Genomic DNA, 23,439 nt, shown 5'->3' with positions numbered 1-23,439 from the left:
TCAGAGGTGACAGACCACCAGAGTAACTAATCGAGGGGCAGACAATGTATGTTCAGAGGCCAGCACTCCTGTCACTTCTGTCACTCTGTGCTCCTAAATAGTCACTGGAATGAGGCTCTGGATACTGAGACAGGCATGTGGTCCTGCTGGAGCAGCACTACTGAAAGGCGCTATATAGACTGACTGACAGGTGACATTCAGTGACACTCAGAGGACACAGCAGTTGGGGTGTCAGCCTGAAGGACATGTGGCTGTGAATCAACAGTGACCTCTGCTGGTCAGACTGGTATTTGTAGGTCTAAGGTGTCACCGCCCCTCACTATAACACACACACCTGATTGGCTACTTAGACCCAATAATAATGGAGACCATGACAGCCGCACTCGCCCCGCATTCTCATCCACAAATTCACTCACAGAGGTGCTGCCCCCCCACCTATAGTGGAAAATTAATTTTGACCCCAAACTGCAAACACAAAGACACCTGAGCTTGTGGGGACATCAAGTGACCGGTGGAGGGTACTGGTCAGTGGTCACATGGTGTCAGATGGCTGATTGTTACACTGGAGTGAAGACCAATCCCAAACCCAGGATAGAGGGGCTCAGTGAAGGAGGTGTTGAACCTGTGCAGGAGGGTCATTGTGTGTGAGACGCTATAAAATGACAGAGAGCCAGCAGGCCAGTCCAGATACACACCTATTGTGGGGCTGTAGGGGGCGCTGATTACTGTCTTCTGTTTATTGTGCCACACAGAGTACTGGGAATGAGACCACCACAAACACCAGGACTTGTTGTTGAATCTAAGGCTGCACTCCCCTCCCCATCCTTTCCTGCCCAGTCCTTTATATGCGACTCCAATCCCCACAAAGTCTCCACTGCACTCCACCTCCCAGTAGCAGCGAGTCCCAGTCAGAGCCTCTCTGCACAGAATTTGTTGCCAGATGTCAAATCTGTCAGGATGATCAGGATATTCAGTCTCTGTCCCCTCACGTGTCACCTTCTTGTTCCCTTCAGACAGACGGAGGTCTCTGTTTGCCGTGTTGATGTCAAGTGTGAGGGGACAGAAGTCTGAAAGGAGAGAAAAGAAAACGAGTAAAGAAATCTGGGAGTGTGTAATGGGACTGGGGGCGGAACACAACACAGACAATTAACAAGAACCAATCAGGATCTGCGCTGATGAGACACTAATAGTAAAGAGCTCATCTGATTGGACAGAATCTGAGTGCATTAAAAATTAAATCATAAAATGACAACAACAGACAATAAAGAGAAAGGCAGGCAAGTCAGTCATTTGAAAGTCATCTCAGTCATCAGAAATTATGATAAACAACATAAGGTCACCATTGAGGTCAGAGTTCTGATGGACTGTCCACACTGACCGCTGGCTTTATTAAATGACATGTTTTATCGTCACTGTCCACCTCTTTAATTTAAAATCAATCCAATGTCACACGTCACAACCACATAAATTATTTCAATAAAAGCTGCATTCAGTATTTACTATTTTTAATCTATCTATTATATAGTGCCTTTCCCATCTGTCATTGTGTCTCTCTTTATTTCTTTAGTGTGTTTCCTGTCATCTCTTTTTATTATTTGACTGTCATTCTTATCCAAGTTGACTCCCGTCATCTGAGATTCCATTGTTTCCTTTTCTTTTCTTTGTCCAATCAGAGCCCAGGCAGGTGAAGTGACTTGCTGAGGTCACACAGTGGTGTCAGTAGTGGGATTTGAACCCACAACCTCAGAGTTTGAACTCCAAAGTCTTCACCACCACACCACTCTGCATTTTCTCCTCCATTTAAACTCTCCTTCTGTTCAATCTGAGGTCAGCTTTACTCTGGTGGTCTCATCAGGTAGGTGGGTACAGTCCTGTGAACCCTCAAACATCTTGAGAATATTAGCAGCTGTGCTCTCTGGAACATGAAGCTCTGTGGAGGTGGTCTTGTAGTCTTCATCTTGGGTTCAACAGACGGCTTTGGTGATTCACTGCCTGAGTCTCTCTATCCCATAATGCACCAGTCACAGGACCCCCATCACTCTCAGCCCCTCAGTCACACAACACTCAGACTTTTATATCCTAAGCCTGTCCTGCTCTATTAAAACTTCAATGATTTTTATTGTGATGATCCATTCAGTCAAAACACAAACTCACATTTTAAAAAGTCGTCTCTGCTCTGAGGTTCAGGAGGCTGGAGGGCGAAAACTGGAGCTTCATGAGCTGAAAATAAAAAGAAAAGAGAAGAAGAATAGAAACTGTGAAGATGGCATTGTGGGATCTTACTTTAGTTCTTAAACACGAATTACAAATGCAGAGGAGTTCAAATAAAACATTTATAAAATATACAAGGGCTGGCAAATGTAGATATGAATATTCATATTAATAATAAATATATAGGGAGTCAGAGAGTATTGAGACCCCCTCACTTTCTGCACACTTTACTGTGTTGTTGATTTAATTTTAAATGGATTAATGTGCCTGTGAGAGACAGTTGTACGTCACTGTGCTGATTGTACACTTGCTGGCCTAATTCTTCATTTAGAAAGAACCGCAGCTACAGCAGAGAGTAGATAACACCCTTCACCAGCTCGCTTCAAGGACTTTGATAGATTTGTATACGTAAGTGTATGTGTGGTATCTAAATAAAAATAAATGAATACAATAAGAGTACAAATACAAATGAAATACATATATGCACATAACTAATTAAATGTCAAAGTTACACAGTATTCATGAAGAGCACAGTTAAACATCACTCATCTTTACGTATTGTTTAATCAAACCATTAGGTGGCACTATTAACAAGAATAAAAGGAACAGCGTAACATCCAAGACTATAGAGGAATATTTTAGACAAAACTAAATAAATAAATAAATAAAAGAGCTGTGAAATGTGAGCATGAATAAATAAATTTGTCACGAAATGACAGCATAAATAAATATGTCATGAAATATGTTTTTTGTTGCTTGTTTATTTATTTATTTATTTATTTTTTCCGTAACGTTCCTCCAAACCATCATGAAATACGACTTGAAATAAAACTGTCACTTTCACTCGTCAAAGTTGAGAGGGTGGGCTCTAACACACCTTCTAGTTACTGATTGCTGAATTGATTGCACGAGAATTAATTAGAAAAATGTTTAGTACTGTAACCCCCTTGCACCACCAATCCTTTATCGGTAGGCAAAGGCCTGAGCTCTTTATAATGGTGTCGCCACCTCTATTGTTGGCAGGTTCACTATAGCCCACTTTAAACCCCGTAATGCCCGATCCAAGCACTGTTACTCAGATATGTTATAAAACCAAACTCTTTACTTAATTTGAACATAAACAGTTTTCCCAAAACTTAAAGTATTTACAAATATATATATATATACATACAATACATAAAACAAACGCTAAATTATTTACATCTATACAATACATATATTGTGTCCGAAACTACTGGTGAGCTCACCCAGGACTTATTTACGCAGTCAGTAAATGTTACTCACTCCGTTGGGGGCCCCAGCCATAGCTCGGGTGCGTAGTGGCCACACAAACCAAACAAAAACTGGCCCCTTCACTTGAACGTTTATTCAAGCAGCTTTAAACAAACAAAACAAAATAAAATAAAGACCGACCTTGTTTGATATCATCCTCATTATACTCGGGTACCTCCTTTATGCTTCCGTCTCCCTCTTTCTCAAACACCCTCTTTACTCACTGATCTCCATTTCTGCATTTTCGTCCGGCCAGACCGGGTTTCCCTTTGATATTTTAGCCGTGTGCTTACGTTAGTTCCTTTATCTGTCTTTCCGTCTTTCTTCGGCGTTTTGCCTCAACAGCGCCTCTCTTTTCACTTTCTGTCTTGTTTCAGAGATTTTGACCCAACAGCGCCTCTCTTTCTGCAACTCTTCTTTACGTCTTGTTTCGGCGTGCTGCCTCAACTGCGACTCTTTCTGGCAACGAACTCTTTTCTTTCTTGTTTCGGTGTGCTGCCTCAACAGTCTCTCTTTCATGCCACTCCTTCTCCTTTTTTTCCTTCGCCAATCCGGCGACCCGACTTTACCCAACCCCCACAACTTGTATCCCAATTCTTTCAATAAACCTTATTAATAAAAAAACAGTTATATTTTCATTTTGAAACCTGACCAGGTAACACTACTGCCGATGAAATGGATGCTGCCGAAGATAATACGTATTGCGGTTTAAAGTACGACAGATTGCAGATCTATATGGTGTATCGGAGAAGACGATCACAAGGCGAATGAGCCAGTTTGATATACGGTAAGCTGCACCGGCTCTATTAGTTTAGGTACTTTGACATGGAATCCCCAAAGCAGCGCCAACTAATATTCTGAACTGAGTATCTGACCCTTGTTTTACGAGTATAAAGTCAGGTGCAGATTCACAGCTACTTTTTCAAACAACTTTACAACTCTGATCACTGGCAAACGTAACACCATTTCAATTTCTTCCGATAAATCTTCAATTCTCTTTCTGATATACGCAATATCTTCGGCAGAATCCATTTCATCGGCAGTAGTAAGCATTTTTATAATTAATTCTTGTGCTATCGATTCACCAATCAATAACTAGAGGGGGTGTTAGAGCCCACCATCTCAACTTTGACGAGTGAAAGTTTTATTTCAAGTCGTATTTCATGATGGTTTGGAGGAATGTTACGGACAAAATTAAATAAATAAGCAACAAAAAACATATTTCCTGACACATTTATTTATTTATGCTCACATTTCACAGTACTTTCATTTATTTGCGCATTTATTTATCTATCTATCTATCTATCTATTTATTTATTTATTTAATTTTGTCCGAAATAGTCCTCCATTCAAGACGGCATTCGTTTAAAAAAAAACCTTTACGTTTAATACTGCAAGAATCAACACATTTTAACGTCTTGGAATGAAGTAAAATACAGCGCATCTCTCCCCTAAGGTCAACAATGCACAGACTTAACAATATGTTCATTCGCAAACAGCAAACATACCATAATAGTGCTTTTCTATACTTTCACTGACCGTCAACATAAGATGCAACTTTAACTAAGATGTTAAGTTACAGTGAACGCTGCAAAAAAAGGAAATGACTTACTTTGTCAGTAACACACAACACACAGTTACAAAAGGTAACAGCAAACTGTAACTTGAAAAACGCAAACAAGCAGGAAGAGACTGTGAGCGCGTTCCAATTCAGGAACAAAACGCTGTGCATGCGCAGTAGTCTTGTGGGGCGTGTCTTGCCGAGGTTAAGCATAAAGCAGGGAATTTTGTTCAGTGCGTTCTGTGCTCATCAGTCTACAGTCAGTAACCCATAATGACAAAGTGAGCACAGTTCTTCAGGAAGGTCTGCACATTTATTACAAATCAAAACTGAAACTTCTCCTTCCTAGAAGTATTCAGACACTTAATTCAGGTCTTTGTGGAAGACCCTTTGGTGGTCTTCATGACTAATAGTCACTTCAAGCTTTACACTCCTGGGGCCGTATAAACGGTGCGTACGCACAGAAATGTTGTGTAAGAACTTTTCCACGTTCAAATCGCGATGTATAAAATCTACACTTGGCGTAAATCCATGCACTTTTCCACGGTACCTCATACCTTGTCGTACGCAAGTTCTCCGCTCGGTTTTGCAGACTGGCGGCACCCAGCGTCAAAGCAGTGCTACTGTTCCTGTGTGGTTACAACTTATTTTCCTGACGCGGCTTTATAAATACACTGAAACTAACCGCATATTGTTTATTAGTGTAATGCATCTGAATGTAATTAACTCGTAACAATATAATGGTAGAGGGAACAGCCATAGTATTCCAAATACCATAACTGCTTTAGCGTTGTTACTCTCACTTCTTCTTCTTCTTCTTTCAGCTCCTCTTGTTAGGAGTTGCCACAGCGGATCATCTTTTTCAATATTTCTCTCACTGCACGACTCGGAGAATTTATATCACTGTATCTGAGTGTGAATCACAGCAGCAGCTGATCGGAAAGGGAATTATCGGTATACAGCTTCAAGGACACGCTGTCTCAGCCACTGCAAAATGTTTTAAAGCCTTTCCTGCACGGACCTCACGGTTCAGAAACAGAAACGATATCATTTATAAGGTGAAATTCAGCAAAATATGTTTATTAAATTATACAGATAAAACTTTAACTTCATTTAAATAATCAATATTCTTCACTGGGAGTGTCGGGAAGGATAGAATAATTAAACATGTACTACGAAGATATTTCAATGTTCTTTAAACGTTTTGAAGAATCGGCGCTAAGCTTACAGATGGCTTAACTTCTATTACAGAGCTGATTGTATGGCGATCAGTTACTTGGGGAAAGAAAAGCAAGGACTCTTGGGGCAGCCACGCCAATATATATTGAATATAAAACAGAAAGAGAAAATAACAACACAGCTAAAAACACAGCGACAAATATCGACAAAAGTTAAATGCTTGTCATGAGCACAAGGCGGCTATGCAGCCATCCACTGTGCATAAGTTACCTTACTGACGAGCGGGCGAAGGAGCCACCGATTCTTCCTCTGCCCAGTGCCACCACAAGCCTAGAGCCTCCCTGATTGTACTGCTGCAATAAATTATTTCATCGAAGTGAAACCCATGTTTAATAACGTGCTTTAACTCCAATCATCATGAAAATGACATCACGTATACATCTCAGTATTTTAGTTATTCAGAGAACTGTAATATCACAATGTAATGGACTCTGTGTCCAGTCGGAGGAAGAGAGCCGGTTTAAGAAGCAAGTAGTGATTCACACACACAGAGCACATAGAAGATCAAATACAAAACAAAGCATTTAACGTGCTACTTTAATTACGATGTGATTTGAGAAACTGGTTAATTAAACGATTTTAAGATGAAGTTTATGATGTTCTACTTTAATGACAAAATAAACTACGTGATTAAAGTGGAAATGTTGAGATTGAAGTGGACATTTCGTGCTTTTTCCCCACCGTGTGCCTTTTTTCTCTGTACCCTAATAAGCTTTCATATGACACTCAGAAAGTGGGCTTACAACTCGGCTTTCCACGGCAACTTTGATATGTGACTTCTTTTTTATTTCCGGCACTGTGCGATTTTGTGAATGTGAGCTTTCAAGTTTCACCAACACGCTATGTCACTCGATCAACTTCCTTTTGTTGATTATACTACGGTTTATTTGAACAAATAGTATGTTTTTCCTTTGCCTCCACTTGGTATTCGCTGAAATTCTTATATTTTCCCCCGTGCTTTTCCCAATGTCTTTTCACAGAAGGCTGCGCTTAAGGGCGATTTATATTGATTTGCATATTCAAATAGGCGTAATTCTGGGAGGATTTGGGGCGTTACATAATGCGTGTGCATGAGCGTTAGTTTTCACGCTGGTCGGGATTTATGTAGCGGAAGAACGTGGAAGTTGGAGTACGCACAGATTCCTGCATCTGGATTTTTCTGTGCATAAGCACATTTCAGCTTTCTTGCTTTCGCCATGTTATAGTGCGAGTTCGACGCACGGTGTTATACATGAGGCCCCTGGATTTGAACAGTTGATCCCATTCTTCCTGGCAGATCCTCTCAAACTCTGTTAGATTTCAAGGTAAGCGTCTGTGAACTGCCATCTTCAGGTGTCTCCTGTTCTGTGGGGTCTCAGTCTGGTCACTCAAGGACACTCAGACTTGTCACAAAGCCACTCCAGTGTTGTCTTGGCTGTTGTCTTCAGGTTGTTGATCCATCGCCCAGTCTGAGGTCACAAGTTTTCTTTGAAGTCCTCTTTATATTTGACTGCACTTCTCCTCCCCTCAGTTCTGACCTGTCACTCTGTCCCCATAGCCTGATGCTGTCACCACCATCTTCACTGTAGAGATGGCATTAGGCAGGTGGTGAGCAGCGTCTGGTCCTCTCCAGACATCCTGCTTGGTCTTCTGTGTAACGAGTTCAATGTTTGCCTCATTAAATCTTTGTATCTTTCCCGTGATGCTCTCAGGCTGTCATTTGTCTTTTACTTGAGAGTATCTTCTCCTTGGCCACTCCACCATAAACGTTTGATTTGTGGAGTGCTGCTAAGATGGCCGTTCTATCAAACAGTTTCTCTCATTTCAGCAGAGGATGTCTGAAGTTCTGTTGTAGTGACCATTAGGTTCTTGGTCACCTCCCTGGCCAAGGCCATTCCTTCCCAGTTACTCAGACTGGCCATTTCTAGAAAGTGTCCTGGTGTTTCCAAACATTTTCCATTCCCCAATTCTTGAGGCCGCTGTGCTACTGGTAACACTCAAAGATTTACAAATGGCTTTATCCCTTGGCTCTGATCTTTGCCTCACCAAAATTTGATCACGGAGGCCTACAGAAGGTCCCTTAAACTCAATGTCTTGGTGTTTGCCCTGACATACAATGTTATAAATATTCTGTATTTTATACATATTAACAAGCAGGTAAAGTTCTTCACATCTTCAGAGCTCCATCCACTTAAGAACTCCCACCCTGAGTCGAGAGGGTGCTGCTCCTGCTAATGTCATCACTTCAATGAGTTCACAGCCCACAAGACGAGTGACGTCACTTCCACAGCCACTAATTAAGCTCCGCCTCTTCAGTGACACCACTATAAAATGTCACCAGAAGTGGGTGTTCATTACAGATCTGTGACTGAGGAAGACGGAGCTCCGAGTCACAAGTGACTTTAACTTGACAGCCTTTGATTGCAGCAGACGTCATCATTGTGCTCCATCTTCGTGCTTTTTATTTCATCTTCATCATTAAATGGGGTATTTCAGGGTGGTACCCCAACTCTTTGTGCCCACTCTCTCTGCTTATTTTCACAATACACATATACAGTAAATGTTTAATGTGGTGGACGGCTGTGATGGACCCTGTGCTCTTGGCTGCTTGACCTTAGTTTGTGTTTAAACAAATCGCTGTCTTTATGTGTAAATGTACGTAATTCATAATTTATAAAGTGTGTTTTACTCTGAGGCCGCACTCACTGAAATGTTCAGGTGGTCCTCAAGTAGTCAGAGTTCTGACGCAGTCCTCCAATTTGCTTATCTTCACCACCAAAATAAATCAAATGAAATGCTTTTGATGTGTAAACTCCTTTTAAATGTCTGTGGGAGACACGACTTCTGAGCAAACAACAGCAGGAATATAAAACACGAGAGCCCAGGTGGAGCACAGCTGAAAATGGATGAACGTGAACTTTAAACGTGGACTCCATCCAGCAGAATGTAATGGACAGCGAAGATAGCAGGAGCAGATTGAGATGTTCTGATGTTATAAAGCACTGACGCTGAGCTCAATTTGATTCCATTAACGTCTTCTCTGTTCTCAAATAAACAATTCATTTGTGCTCTGAGCCGGCTTAGCCATTTAAAACACATTTCTGTTCATTAATCTTAAGGTGAGGAAAGCAAAGGAAATAAAAAGAATCCCAAAGTTAAGTGAAGAAAGGACTTTTTAAGAGAATACTGGAAAAAGTATAAAGAGTATAACATTTCAAATTAAAATTTTAAAACATCTGATTAAACACAGCTGATTATTTAGAGAGTTTGTTATCACTCAGCTAATTAAAGTGAAAGGCACTATATAGTAAAAAATAATAAACTGCAAAGGATGGCAGATAAATGTTAAAGAGCAAGCCTTCTTCAGTGTCCTCTTATTGTCACTCTGGTCCTCCTAATGGACTTCAATAACAAACACAATGTCACCAGACGCTGTACCTGATGGAGTCCTTGTCATGATGTCCCACTGGCTGATCTTCTCAACACTCTTTGTCAGACCTGACAGCTCCTTTCTCAGGTAATCAGATGAGAAATCAGCGGTGACAGTGAAGCTCAGCGAGTCTCCAACAGCAGGAAGGACACAGCGAGAGGAGAAAGTCTGCATCAGGAGAGAAGAGGGGACGAGATTTGAGAAAGGAGACATTAAAAAGTAAGTAATGCTGATAAGAGGGGGCTCTACTGAATTAAGGATCAGTGTGGTGGGCAGTCAGCATGGGTTTAGATGGTGAGAACGTCTGTCATTGACTTGTTGGTTATTTATGAGAGAATATTTGGTGGAGTGTAGTGGAGCATCAGAGATTATCAACATTAACTATCAATGAGCTTTTCACACAGGACTCCATGAGAGGAGAGTGAAGATAAAGGGACTGAGGGGGCATGTGGGTCCAGAATTGACTTGGCACACAAACAAAAAAGCTTTATAAGGTTCTGAGACAAACTTAATTAAATTAAATTAAATATAAAGAATAACACATGTAGGGAGAAAGCTATTTAATATGTATGATTATTCAATTGGAGGTCTGCAGCTCATAAGTGTGACTTGTGAGGAAATTCTAGGAGCCTTTGATTCTTCATCACCATCATCATTTTCATCATCATCATCAACCATACAAAAGAGAGAAAGCTACGGCAAGCTGAGTTATTTAGCGAGCACCATGTGTGGAGTGTAAATCAAGAAGAGAATCTCGATAATGTCTGTGAAACACAGTCGACATCAGGAGTATTGTGTGGAGTGTGAGATTAAAGCACATGAGAAAGATGAGAGACGAGAGACGAGACTGGACTGTGGGGTCTGAGCTGTGAGGAAATGCTGAAGGATTTGAATTTCATCAGTTTAAGAATGGAGACATCAGGAGGTGGCCTGGCAGAAGAGTTGGCACCATCCTTTATTAGATGTCATCTTTTACACTGCCTAAACAATACACATTTTCACACAGAGAGCTGTAGATTTATCTGTCTGTCATGCACATGAAGTTATCAACTTTGAGATATTTGTACAAAGAATATGAAATGTTAAGGAAATATGAAAAGACAATCCATGCTGGGCTGAATGGCCTGTTCTTGTCATGTTGTACAAACTCCTCACATCTTTTAAATTTCTCTCTAAATGTTCTCAGGTCCCACACACCCCAGTCTGATCAGACTCCCTGTGAAGTGTCGCTCTCACCTGCAGGAAGTGGAGATGGTCCTTGGTCTCTGAAAGCTCCTTCAGCTCATCTTTTCTCCTCTTAAGCTCCTCAATCTCCTTCTCCAATTGCTCTATGACTCCTTCAGCTGTCTCCGTTTCTCTCTTTTCTTGTTCTCTGATCCTCTCAGTCAGTTTCCTGTGGGCTTCCTCAATGCACCGTATCAGAGCAGTGAAGCTCTTCTCATTTTCTTCCACCTCTCTTACCACAGACATCTGAATAAATAGCATAAAGATTTAGAATTGAGTCACCTGATAAGAATAACCAATCATGAGGCACATGTGTTGTTATTTTGATGTTTTGAAGGACAGTTTGAATTGGCTGGAGTGACTGGTGGTACCTTATCTGCAGAAGGAAGGTCAGTTGCAGACTGACTCCCATTCAATATGTTCCCTCCATTATGCTGAGTAACATCATCACTCTGCTGATGCTGCTTTTAAGGAAACTGCAGGACTTTATGAGATACGTAGTCATGAAAGGCATCCTTGTGAAGGATCTTAAGAGCCATTGGCAGGAGCTGCTGGGGACACCTCTACTGTATTGTGAGGACTCCATTTGACCTGAGAGCTTATATAAACGTCTGCCTTTAATCTCCTGCTCAGCAATGAGGTTAGGAGTGGAGTAGGACAACACACTTCAGGAAGAAGAAGAAGAAGAAGAAGAAGAAGAAGAAGAAGAAGAAGAAGAAGAAGAAGAAGAAGTATTTGTAAAGAGGAGTTAATTTGTATGTCAGAAGGTATGTGTTAAAATAAAAGTATTTATGGAACAGAGACTTTTGTATTTTAATTTTTTTCTAGTTTGGGTTGTGTGATGTCACCATGTCAAACCTGTGAGATGGAGATATTAAACAAGAGGGTCTAGTTGTTGTTCAAGGGGCTTCAGATTTCTTTTAATTTCATGAACTCTTTGCATATTTAACTTCTTGAAATATTGAATATTTTTTATTGAAAATCTCAGAGTTGGAGTCTTCATTTCCATGTTTGATGTATTTCTACTTCGTTTAGGAACTTTGCATTATTACTAATGAATTTTTAATTTTAACAATGGATCATACTTGTATGATGACTCCTGGTGTGGTGTTCTATGTGGGAAGTAAATCTGAGGTAAAAGGTGCCGGCTGTCCAGGATCTCCATCCCCAAAGCTGGAGGTGTTCTGCTGTTTTGAGAACTTTGCACATCTGGACAGTGACTCACATAACTCTACAATAGAAGGTGAGGATGAGAAGCCCTAAAAGGTCACCTCCTAACCAGCCACTAGAATGAGGAAGAAATAATAATATGAGATTTATTATTAGGGAATTTAGATGAAGCTTTACACCAGATACAGAGAGCCTCATATGCTGTTTTGCCTTTTGGTGCACATGTGGAAAACCTCCCTGGTTGGGTGGATAGGCTCCTGGCTAGAGAAAGGAAAGAAGGATCCAGTTGTCATTGTCACATGTGTCCAGTTCAAAGTGAACAATTATAATAGTTTGGATCAGACCACCAGTACTGCAGAAAAATTTGAAGACTTTGTAAAACGCTGAGGAGCAGTAGTGACAAATTAATCAGAAGTTCAGCCTATGCCACACATAAGACTGAGGAAATTAGATAGAAAAACAAACACAGGCTGACAAATCCAGAAAATCACAAAAGCATAAGGCACAGCTAAAAGAACAGAAGAACTTGACAAACTTGCATTGCACATTCACAATGAAGGGAAGGGAAGCTCCTGGTGGTGTTTGGCAGAGGGTCCACCTCTTGGTCAGCGACACACAAACCACATGGAACATAACAAAGGCAGCTTATAGACAAAATCAAATACAAAGAATAAAGCAGATACTCAACCAAATCAACATTAACATTAATAAATAAACAAAAAAGACATGAAACAAGACTTTGAACAACATCTAGTGGAAGGAATCCTGGCTGAAAAATGTCACAGTCATCACGGGTGTAGAGAGGGGATTCCATGCATCAGCAATAAGCAAAAATACTAGGAGGAAAAACAAAAGCAAATGAGTGTAGAAACATAAACCGAAGTGAAGGTCAGTCTGTGAGGTTGGCTCTCCTTCACTTGTACTTCTTCAGATGTCACCTCTGTGTCTGGATTGGACTACAAAGTGCTGAGTGACAGATTGTGCCTGACTACTTTCATTGAAGTAAAGACACACGCCCTGTCTGAACCAGCTGAGTTTAGTACTTTAGTACACATGATGGTGTTGGTCTGTTTAATGTGAGTCTGTGTTAAATGAATTAGTTTGGATAAGTTTGGTCTGTCTGGGCACAGAAATGTGCGTGTTCTGTGTCTGCTGAATGAGAACTTTCACATAAATGAATCCTGGTAGAACTGGGCATCGGACATTATGCTACCATAGACAGTCTGCTAGCTCATTTCAGGGTCAGAGCTACACTAGTTATCACAATGGAAGCCAATTTGGGGTTTCTGCCAATTAACCAAACTGAAATGTAAGGATGTGGTGGAAGATCTGGAATAACTGGAGGAAACCCATTGAGATACTGGAAGAAGGGTAAACTCCACATGGAAAGTAAATGGAGGAAAGTTGATCTAAGATTCAGCAGATGCCACCATTGGACAACCTTACTGTCCTTTGTGATAAAATATTAAAGCTGAAGTAAAACATTTGGAGGTGTACGTTATATAAAGTCTTCACTCAGTCAAACAGTGGAGATCCTTAAGTTGTGGAGTCTAATAAAAGAGAGAAATTCAAGAATGTAGAAGAGAAGACCATTACAATCTTTAGAATAAATCAAGAATATCCCATCTCCAAATGAGGTATTTTACAGGAAAAGACAGGCTCTCAAATTAGAACATAACATCTTGATAACAAAAGAACCTGAACAACTCATCATTAAATCACAAAATTATTACGTTGAACATGGAGAGAGGGTTAATAAGACTTTAGCTTAGCAATACACAAGCAGGAAGTTTGCAACTCAGTAACAGAAATTACCAGTGCAACTAGAGATAAAGTAATGAAGCCTAATAATATAAGTCACACATTTAGCAAGTACTATACGTCTTTATATTCTACTCAGTTTAAAGAAGATGAGACACAATCTCAGGAGTTTTTTTTAAGTAACACAAACACAAACCTCTGACACTCTCAGAACTACTGGATGTCGTAAAATCACTCCAAAGAGGGAAAACAACAGGCCCTGATGGCAACCAGTGGAATTTCATAAAGACATTTTCAACTAAGTTAGCTCCACTATTATTAGCAAAGTTTACAAAAGCCACAGAAAACAAAAATCTACCTAAAAAACCTACCCAACTTTCCACACCTCTCACCTATTTCCTTTCCAGAAGAAATCCTGATCAATCTTGAGGACTAAGACAGCATCTCAGCAACATATAAAAAATTTCAACGAATCTCCCTTTTAAGGTTCCTAGGATGGGAAAAGGACCTTTTAATGAATATCTCAGAAAAAGAGTTGAAGTCAGTCATGCACAGAATACACTCCAGCTCCATATGTTTGAAGTATTCAACCATCTGACTTTGACTCTTTCATCGATCACATTTATCTCATTTAAAATTGGGCAAGAAACAAATCAGCGAGTGTGGCAATCGAACTCCAGCCTCACTGGGCCACATGTTTTGGGAGGACAACTAAGTAACATCATTTAGGTCCAAAATGTTTGAATATTTCATCAGACAGCTGTGGGGTCACAATCACTCCTAACTCATTAACAGCTGTGGTTGGTGGGCTACCAGAGGGGCCTAAAGTGGAGGAGGACACATTGACTGTAACTGCCTTTACCACATTGTGAGCTCGTGGACTTGTCCTGCTGAACTTGAAGACCTCCAGCCCACCTGTGATAAGTCACTGGGTCACTGATGTTTGACATTAAAAACAAACAAATGCGCACTTAGAAGATCTTTTCAAAACCTTTTTAAAAATATGGCAAGATGTGATTAATAAAACTTTAAAATAAACAACCATAGCAAGGGAAAAGGAAATTATGCCCATTTATTTATTTATTTTCCTAAATTATTATAAATTTTGGACCAGCTCTCGGCTCTTCTCTCTTTTTCTGGGTTGAAGTGTGAATCCTGTTTGGCAGTTTTTATTTTTTGCATTTTTTTCTGTTTGTGTGGATTTCTGTTTTAACTTTCTAATTTTTTTTATTATAATTTAATTTGACTTTGAAATTAATTTGTTGCATAAGTTGAACTTGATTGTATTCAATGCTATTTTTAAAATAAAAACAACTGAGACCATTAAAGGACGTTGTGTCCGCTGATCTAATTCAGAACATCAGCGTCGACCTTCAGTGTGAGTTTCTGTCAGTTGAGTTAAGTTTCCTTTAAGCAGCTGATGGAATATCAGAGGACTTTAGCGTGATGCTGTCTGAGTCTCCACTGAGTAACACCTGGGATTCTGTCAACAGTGAAAGGCCATGAAGGACACCACAGCACGTCTTCTCTAACTCTCCCTTCTCATGTCCCTACTCATCATCACCAGTGAAGCTCTGGTGCTCTTCAAGTTCTCATTTATTTCTCCTCTATTTGATATGAAGTGTTGTCTTCCTATTCAACTCACCTTCATATCATCTATCGCCCTCCTCATCTCCTTCATTGTCTTCTCTCTCCCTCAAGCCTCTTCTTGATGTCACTCAGTGTCACCCCCAACTGTTTCTGTTTGGACACACAAGAGGACACGCGTGGTCAGATCAGAATTCAAGTTCACTTTGTGATTTCTTTTTCTCTTTCTGTCTCCTGATATTTTCACAACACATTTGTTTGACATTTCATGACACAACTCAGATTTGATTTAACAAACAGGAATGACAATAAAGATTAAAAGAAAGGTTTAATTTAATTGATGTAAGATTGAGTTTGGGTTTGAAGAGTACGTCAAATACAGAAGACAGTTTGAAGGCACACTGGTGTGTGAGTTATTTATTAACGTTTAGAAGACATGACATCGACAAACTGGGAAATGTGAAATTCACACAACACCAATGGTAATAAGAACTAACTGGAGTGTAAAGTAAAGAAACTGGTGAAAGGCCAGGAAGACTTAAATACGTCATGTCAGTTATTATAGGATCTACAAGGCCATTTGATATCCTGAGTCAGACATTTGAGGACGTTGTCTTCCGTTGTCATTTTCTGGAGTCAAGTAAGATACTGAAATACACAAACGATTCTGTTGAATTCAGGAAGATGGCAACTTAAAGAAATTCTAAATTCTTTCTCAGAAATAATATTTTTGTATATTTCTTACCTCAGGTGTTTTGTTTAGGTGATGGATTATTATTTTAATAAACCTAGGGAGCTCTGCCCACTGCTCACTTCGCTCACCCACCTGCAGGTTTGGTTCATGCGGCACTTCAAACATTTAAAATCCTGTACAGCACCTGTCCTTTTATCTCACTGCATTGTTTCTCTTCTACCCCAGACATCCTCTGCTCCTCTGGTGGTCCCAATTCCATGAACAGGAAGATTTTCTATTCTTCTAATTGAGAGACAGAACTGTCCCTCCGACTACACACAGAGCTTGATTTACTCCTGACTTATGTTTGTTTGAAATGTCTGAATAACGCTTGTCTCTAAAATCTCCTGTGTATCTGTGCTACTCTGTGACCCAAGCGTGACTGCGTACGTGGATTTCACTTTCACCAAACCACAAATCTTTTCATTCTCATGGAGAGGTCTCTTCATTGGGAAGAAACACAACTTTTTCCTGATGGCAACACGAATTAGACAAACTACATATTTCTGACTTTTCAATCCAAACTTGCACCAACACCACCTTTTCAAAGCATCATGATGCTCCAACAATGATGGATGGAATAAAAGGCAGAAGTCTACGTGACCATCATCATGAAGTCCTTCCATGAAAAGCCTAAATCCAAAGAGGACCGTTTCATTTATGTTAGGTAGAATTCCCAGAGGGAACTGGGCGGTCTCATGGTCTGGAATCCCTACAGATTTTTTTTTTCTCCAGCCGTCTGGAGTTTTTTTTTTTTTTGTTTTTTCTGTCCACCCTGGCCATTGGACCTTACTCTTATTCTATGTTAATTAATGTTGACTTAATTTTTTTTCTTACTGTATCTTTTATTTTTCTATTCTTCATTATGTAAAGCAATTTGAGCTACTGTTTGTATGAAAATGTGCTATATAAATAAATGTTGTTGTTGTTGTTGATTATCACTCAGGGGTTTGACATTTAAAATGTCCTTACTGTTCCACTAAATAACATGATGTCTAATCACTAATGAGGAGCCTGATGAGTTATATCATTAAAACAGAAAATCTACACAGCAATAGTATATTGATATTACTGAGCTGAACTTATTGTAAGAATCGTAGACTTAACTCTGAGTACAATACAGATTGACATGTGACAATAATGTGTCTCTTAAACAGCCCTGAGATCAGCCAAATGCAAACTCTGATTCTTTAAAAATGGACAAACACCACAAAGGCAGACGTGCAGCTAAACACACTCAGCGTGTAAGTGTCAGCAGTACAGAGTGTGTCTATTGACGTGTCAGACCTTCTATTGAATTACGTTTAGGATGACATTGTGTGCTCACTTACTACGCTTACATCAGCCAACTGTAACATCATCTTGTTAAGAACACCTCAGGAGGGTCCGAATGTCAGACATTTCTACACGTAGCCCACGGACGCCGCACCTGCCAGTGGACATTTCTAGACAGCAGGCTATAGTTGGCCTCCCACTGCCTTAGAAACTCAAAAGAGAAACTGATCAGAGCAGAAAGAAACTCAGCTGGCTGTGAGGAGAGAACTCGGGTGTTTGTGGGCCATCTTGGGGATCTCAACCTGAGCTGTTTCATGAGTTGCACCAGTCTCACCAGGATGGACTCCAGCAGCCAATGCTCTGAACTTGAAACATCAGGTTTATAAGGTCCAGTAAAACCTCGATTATCAGTCAGGGGTCAGGACCGAGGATGTGACGAATAAGAGAAAAGACGGATAACAGAGCAGCTACTTTAAAAATGAAATACAGCAGATAAGTTAGCGAACAGTCATAAAAAACAATATTAACAAAATGAATTAATTTATATAATACTGTAATGACCAGCGTGATAAACAAAAACAACTCAGAGGTCCTGGAGTTTTTTACGTTTTACGTGGAGTCTTCGTTCCCTCACAAGAGGTGTCCTGTCTTACACTCCGTTATTTGGCTTACAGAGCTCACCTCCTAAACAATCAAAGAAAGCTTTCACTACCAATCAGTTCATCTCCTGCCACTCTCGTTGTGTATTTCTGATACCACAAACACTCCTGCTTATTGTCTCCTGACTCCCTGCTCCTCACCTTCCCTTCTCTCCTCACTTCTCCTGTCCGCCCCTCACAGAACAGAAGCCCCTCAGCCAGTCCCATCACTTACAGCTTTCTGCCCTTTCTGCCCCCATACTGAGCATCACAAGCTGCCTGCACGCCACAATATATTAATACAACCTGATATAACAGAATATATAAAGAAAATTACAATGCAGAAGACCATTAACATTAATACAGAATAACATTACCGTCACTGGTTTCCATTTTCAGCACATTTTTCAATTATTTCAGCATCACGCTTTATATCGTTCACTGTTGGCCTTCCTACTCCGTCATTGAAGCAATACTTGAAGAGCTGTTGCTGTTTCGTAAACGTTTAATAAGTTCAAACAGCACACACATATGTTGATAGGTCATAACAATGTTTAGTAGTTTAGTTTAATTATAACAAAAGAGAAAAGCTACAAACCGCTATTAAAGCTGAAGGTACGTAACGGACACTGGGATTTCTGTTGTTCTAATGTGCATTACTCGCAGTAGTAATCGGGAGACGCTGGCGTGCAGAAGGTTGGGTTTTTGTTAGTTAGTCCTGACAGTTAATCAAGTGACAGATAATCGAGTTTTAATGTAGATTAATAGATTTCTCTGTCACATTAAATGTACAAATTCCTTAACTCAAAGTTATTCAAACAGTTTCCATTAAACACTAAACTTCACTCACCTGCTTTTCTTTTCTTTCTGTCTCCAGCTCAACCATTTTATGCCCATTATGTCCGGTCACCACACACATCATGCAGATACAGGAAGCATCAGTTTTACAGAATATCTCCAGACTTTTCTGATGTTTCTCACAGAGTTTCTCCTTCAGATTTCTATCAGGATCAACCAGCTTGTGGTGCTTCAGGGCATCTCCTTCATAGTGAGCCTGCAGGTGAGTCTGACAGTAGGAGGCCATGCAGGTGAGACAGGACTTCACTGCTCTGAACTTCTTACCAGTACAGAAATCACACTCCACATCTCCAGGGCCGGCATAATTCTGAGAGGGAGGAGAACTGAGTGTCGTCTTCTTTAATTTCTTGATGACTTCATTCAGCAGATTATTTCTTCGCAGAGCAGGCCTCTTGGTGAAGTTTTCTCTGCACTGAGGACAGCTGCACTCTTGGCTCTGATCCCAGCAGTCCGTGAGGCACTTCAGACAGAAATTATGTCCACAGGTGATGGTGACGGGGTCAGTCAGGGTGTCCAGACACACCGAGCAGGTGAACTCGTCCTGTAATCCACACAGCTGGGCTTCAGCCATCGTCAGTCTGAGGAGAGGCAGGCAGAGAGAATCAGTCAGACAGACAAGGAAGTGACTTGAGAAGAAATGAAAGTGAAAGTTTGTCTGAGATCAGTGAGGAGGAGGAGGAGGAGGAGATTAAAGAGATAGCTGAGAGCTCACAGAGAGAACATCTGAGGAGACACTGAGGGTGAACAGTTAATGTGAGACAGGAGCTCAGAGAGTGAAGACCACCAAGTGACAGAAGAGATGACCTGTCACAGGGGGTCTGCTAAAGTGTCATTCACGTCAGTATTCTTATTTATTTATTACACACTGAAGTCCACATCAGACTCCATATTAGTCCTCTTTATTAAACAAATTATCCACCCCATAATAAGTTCTCATCTTCTGCTTATCAATAATGAATTTTTGTGTTTTTCTTTGTCCATGCCAGGAATTTATCAGATTATTCATTAAAGACCCCAACTGAAAGCCACGCAGTTTAAGAAACAGAAAAATATGATACATTAATAAACACAACGATATTAAAAATATGGAAACATTTTAAAAACTGATAACAGACAGACAGAGAGACAGACACGTAACACACAGCAGGCACTCGCCGCTCTCGGCTCCTTCACAGTTTTTTAGATTTTCTTGGTTATTCAAGTCGTTTTATCTCAGGATTTGTGAGACGTAATCAAGTCTGTTGAACAGGCTCGTCTACTCCTGCACCCTACGATTAACACACACAGATCCTAGTCACACGATTGGGTATAAATGATGCCCTCATGCCAGTCCTGCTGTAATAGCCCACCTCAGACTCATTCCACTTAAGTACATAAGAGTGACTCCTCCAGCCTGTCACTTCTCAGTGTCTCACACTGGGTCTCGCTGTCACCAGCACTAACAAATGTACAGATGTCTCTGAGACAAATGAAGGCTCGTATAACATTTGGTTTCATGCTAGTTCAAAACCAAGGGGGTCTTACTTCTGCCGCCCTTGCTCTTCTGTAGCCAGCAGACACACCACATGCACTTCAGATCAGGTCATCTACCTCAACCTATGCATATTCAGGCCTGGCCAGAACTTGGATTGGAGACCATCTAGGAAAAGCTTGCGTGTCTGCTGGATGAGGTGTTGGTGAGGCCAATAGGGGGCTTACCCAGTGGTCTGAATGTGGATCCCAATGCCCCAGTGTAGTGACGAGGACACTGTGCTGTTAAATGGTGCTGTCCTTCAGATGAAACGTAAAACCGAAGTCCTGACTCTCTGTGGTTATTAAAGATCCCTGTGTGTCCTCCATGAAGATGTCTTGGCTAAATTGCTCTCCAAGGCCTTATCATTGTGTCCCCCTAATCGTCCCCTGTCTCTCATTAGCTAACTGTTTCTCTCACCACTTCACCTTCTAATAGCTCATGTGTGGTGAGCATACTGGCACAGAAATGGCTGCTGTCACATCATCAGGTGGATGCTGCACATCAGTGGTGGTTGAAGTGGCTCCCCACTCACTTTGTAGAAGAGCTTTGAGTTGTGAGAAAAGCACAATAAAAATATGAAGAATTATTATTATTATTATTATTATTATTATTCAAGTGCAACCTCTCAGCATTAATAACACCCTCGGCAAGAAAGCAGTCATTCCCAGCATCCGTTGCTCTAATATTTACTTCAGTCACTCAAGAAATAAAGACAAAGTATAGAAATGTCAAAGGAATGTGTCATTTAATAATCTGGGATGAAATATAAGTGATCAGCGTGGACCTCAGTGTTATCATCTGCAGTGCACCACCTACTGGAATGTAAGTCATGTATTAATAAAATGCATTATGTTTTCCGTTCCAACAGATGGCACATTTCAAACATTTGTAGTAATATAATGTATAGAATGTTGGAATGACAAATACATGTGTATGTCTCTGTTAAATACAGTAGACCCCTGCAAAGTTGCGGTTCAGAGTATGCGGCCTCAGTCATTCGAGGATTTTTCCTTAGAACCTATCTAATAAATGTTAGCGGAAACCGCAAATATCCACTGCAATTTTTATAGCTTTTTTCATGGAAATACTGCACTGTAGAGAGAACAGGAAGCAGCTGTAGATGAAAACGCGACTTGGGATGGTGAAGGTAGCCAATAGAATTTGAAACTGTGACTCCCAGCAGTCCCTGCAGTGTCTCTGATTGGTCTTCTGCTGAGGCTGCTGGTGCTGTTGGGGTCAAAGGATGTCAGCGTAGCTTTTAAAAAAAGTAATTTGTGTTTCAAGTTCCTGTTTGTCTGCCTGCCTTCTGTTGAGTTCCCTGTACTTATTCATTTTGTCCTCGATCGTTTCGTACGTCTGGATTGTCTTCCGTCTGCCTGTGTACATGAGGACTGTAAGTGGATTCTTGGCCATCCTGTGAAGGAAGAAGCGCTCCTGAACCCGTCCACCCGTCTTCACCATTTCAGGAACTAGCGGTAGGACTATCTTTACATTCCCATTGAAAGTGCTGATCTCTGGACTTTCTATTTTCATCATTACGTTTCATCCATTGTCGTTTTTCATTATTTACTGCGTGTTTTGTTTGTGCTTTGTTGTATTTACCGTGTAATCGCCATAAGGTGAACAGGGGTGGTATTGCTGTTTTCATTTGTTTTCATTACATTCTTTATTTGCTGTTTGATTACCGGTTTGCTTTGTTTTTGACTCTGTTTGTGTGTGCGTTTGGGTCGGCCCAAGGCTGGCTGCGTCCCTGGAATCTCCACCATAAAAATAAATCGCTGTCTTCTCAATGGTGTGAATCTTAGCGGCACCGGACCACTACAGCATTATTTATTTCTCCTTGCTGCTGATTGGCTGTGATGCGTCTCCAGCTGAGTGTTCTCGTGTTTTCTGTTTTGTTTCTCTTAAACCTTTAACCGCCAGAACCGGCTATAGTCATTTCAAAGTGCCATTTGTGGACATGCAGGAGCTGATCAGTCAGTGCTGTACATTCATTGAGCAGCCAGCTCATGACCACTGCCATCCGCTTGTAAGCAGGGGTCTGAACACACCCCCAGAAGACACAGACGATCCTGATAAAAACCCTCTTAAAAACGCTGATAGACTACTTTCACTTTGCTCTCTCACTTGTTTGGTTTACTTGCGGCTGCTCTGTCACGTGATTTGCTTCTCGTGCTACGCTACGCTCATTTAAAAGTCTGAACAGCACCTGTCCTATTGGGCTGATTGTTTTGTTTCTCTCTCCTCCTCCAGACATCCTCTGCTCCCGTTGTGCTCCCCTATGATGTTTGTCTATTCTATAATCGATAACTAACTGCATACTGAGCTTGTTTAACTTCTGAAAGAGACCTGTTTGTTTGAAGTGCTTGAGTAAAGTTCCTGTCTCTACAATCTCCTGTGTTTCCGTGCAATTCTGTGACCCAAGCATGACACCCTGCAGCACTGCAGCCTCGCTTTCCCTGATTGAGCCGCTGCACTAGACTGGCCTGCCAGCGTCAGCGCTTACCTCTGTGTGCTCGAGTGCAGCAGTTCAAGAGCAGTTGGCTCGATGATTTCATCCATGGCGTCAGTTACATCTCGTACATATTGTTCAAGTAGTTTATTAAATAGTTTATACAGTTCATTAGCAGGGTGTAAAATGATCAGTGGTGCAGTAATTGTGATGCTCTTTACATGAATTAAAATATGTGTTCCATTAAAATTTCACATTATCTTTATAAATTGTGACGTTTACTTAAAGTGCAGCAAAAAAGTATTTCACGTCCGGGGAGGCATTAACCCCCAAGTATGTGGCAGGTTAAGAGTTAAAGCACCAAAACGCTGTTGAAACGCCCTGCACCTTCTAAGGCTTCTGGGAATGAAAACGCGCTTGTGTGAATGACAGTACATATAGCGGTAACATTGGGATTTTACATTCTAGCACTGCGGGTGACATATCAGTACAGTACTGTGCAGTATGCAGGTTTACCTTTACATTCTTTATTTTTA

General features: G+C 40.8%; 1 pseudogene; it reads right to left on the bottom strand.

Moving 5' to 3' along the window:
* Nucleotides 1–492: 492 nt before the first annotated feature.
* LOC120528953 lies at nt 493–19,509 on the bottom strand (annotated as a pseudogene).
* Nucleotides 19,510–23,439: the final 3,930 nt, after the last annotated feature.

Source organism: Polypterus senegalus, chromosome 4 (assembly GCF_016835505.1).
Source record: "Polypterus senegalus isolate Bchr_013 chromosome 4, ASM1683550v1, whole genome shotgun sequence".
NCBI lineage: Eukaryota > Metazoa > Chordata > Cladistia > Polypteriformes > Polypteridae > Polypterus > Polypterus senegalus.
The sequence above is the reverse complement of the archived record's forward strand: the minus strand, read 5'-3'. Positions and strand labels throughout refer to the sequence as shown.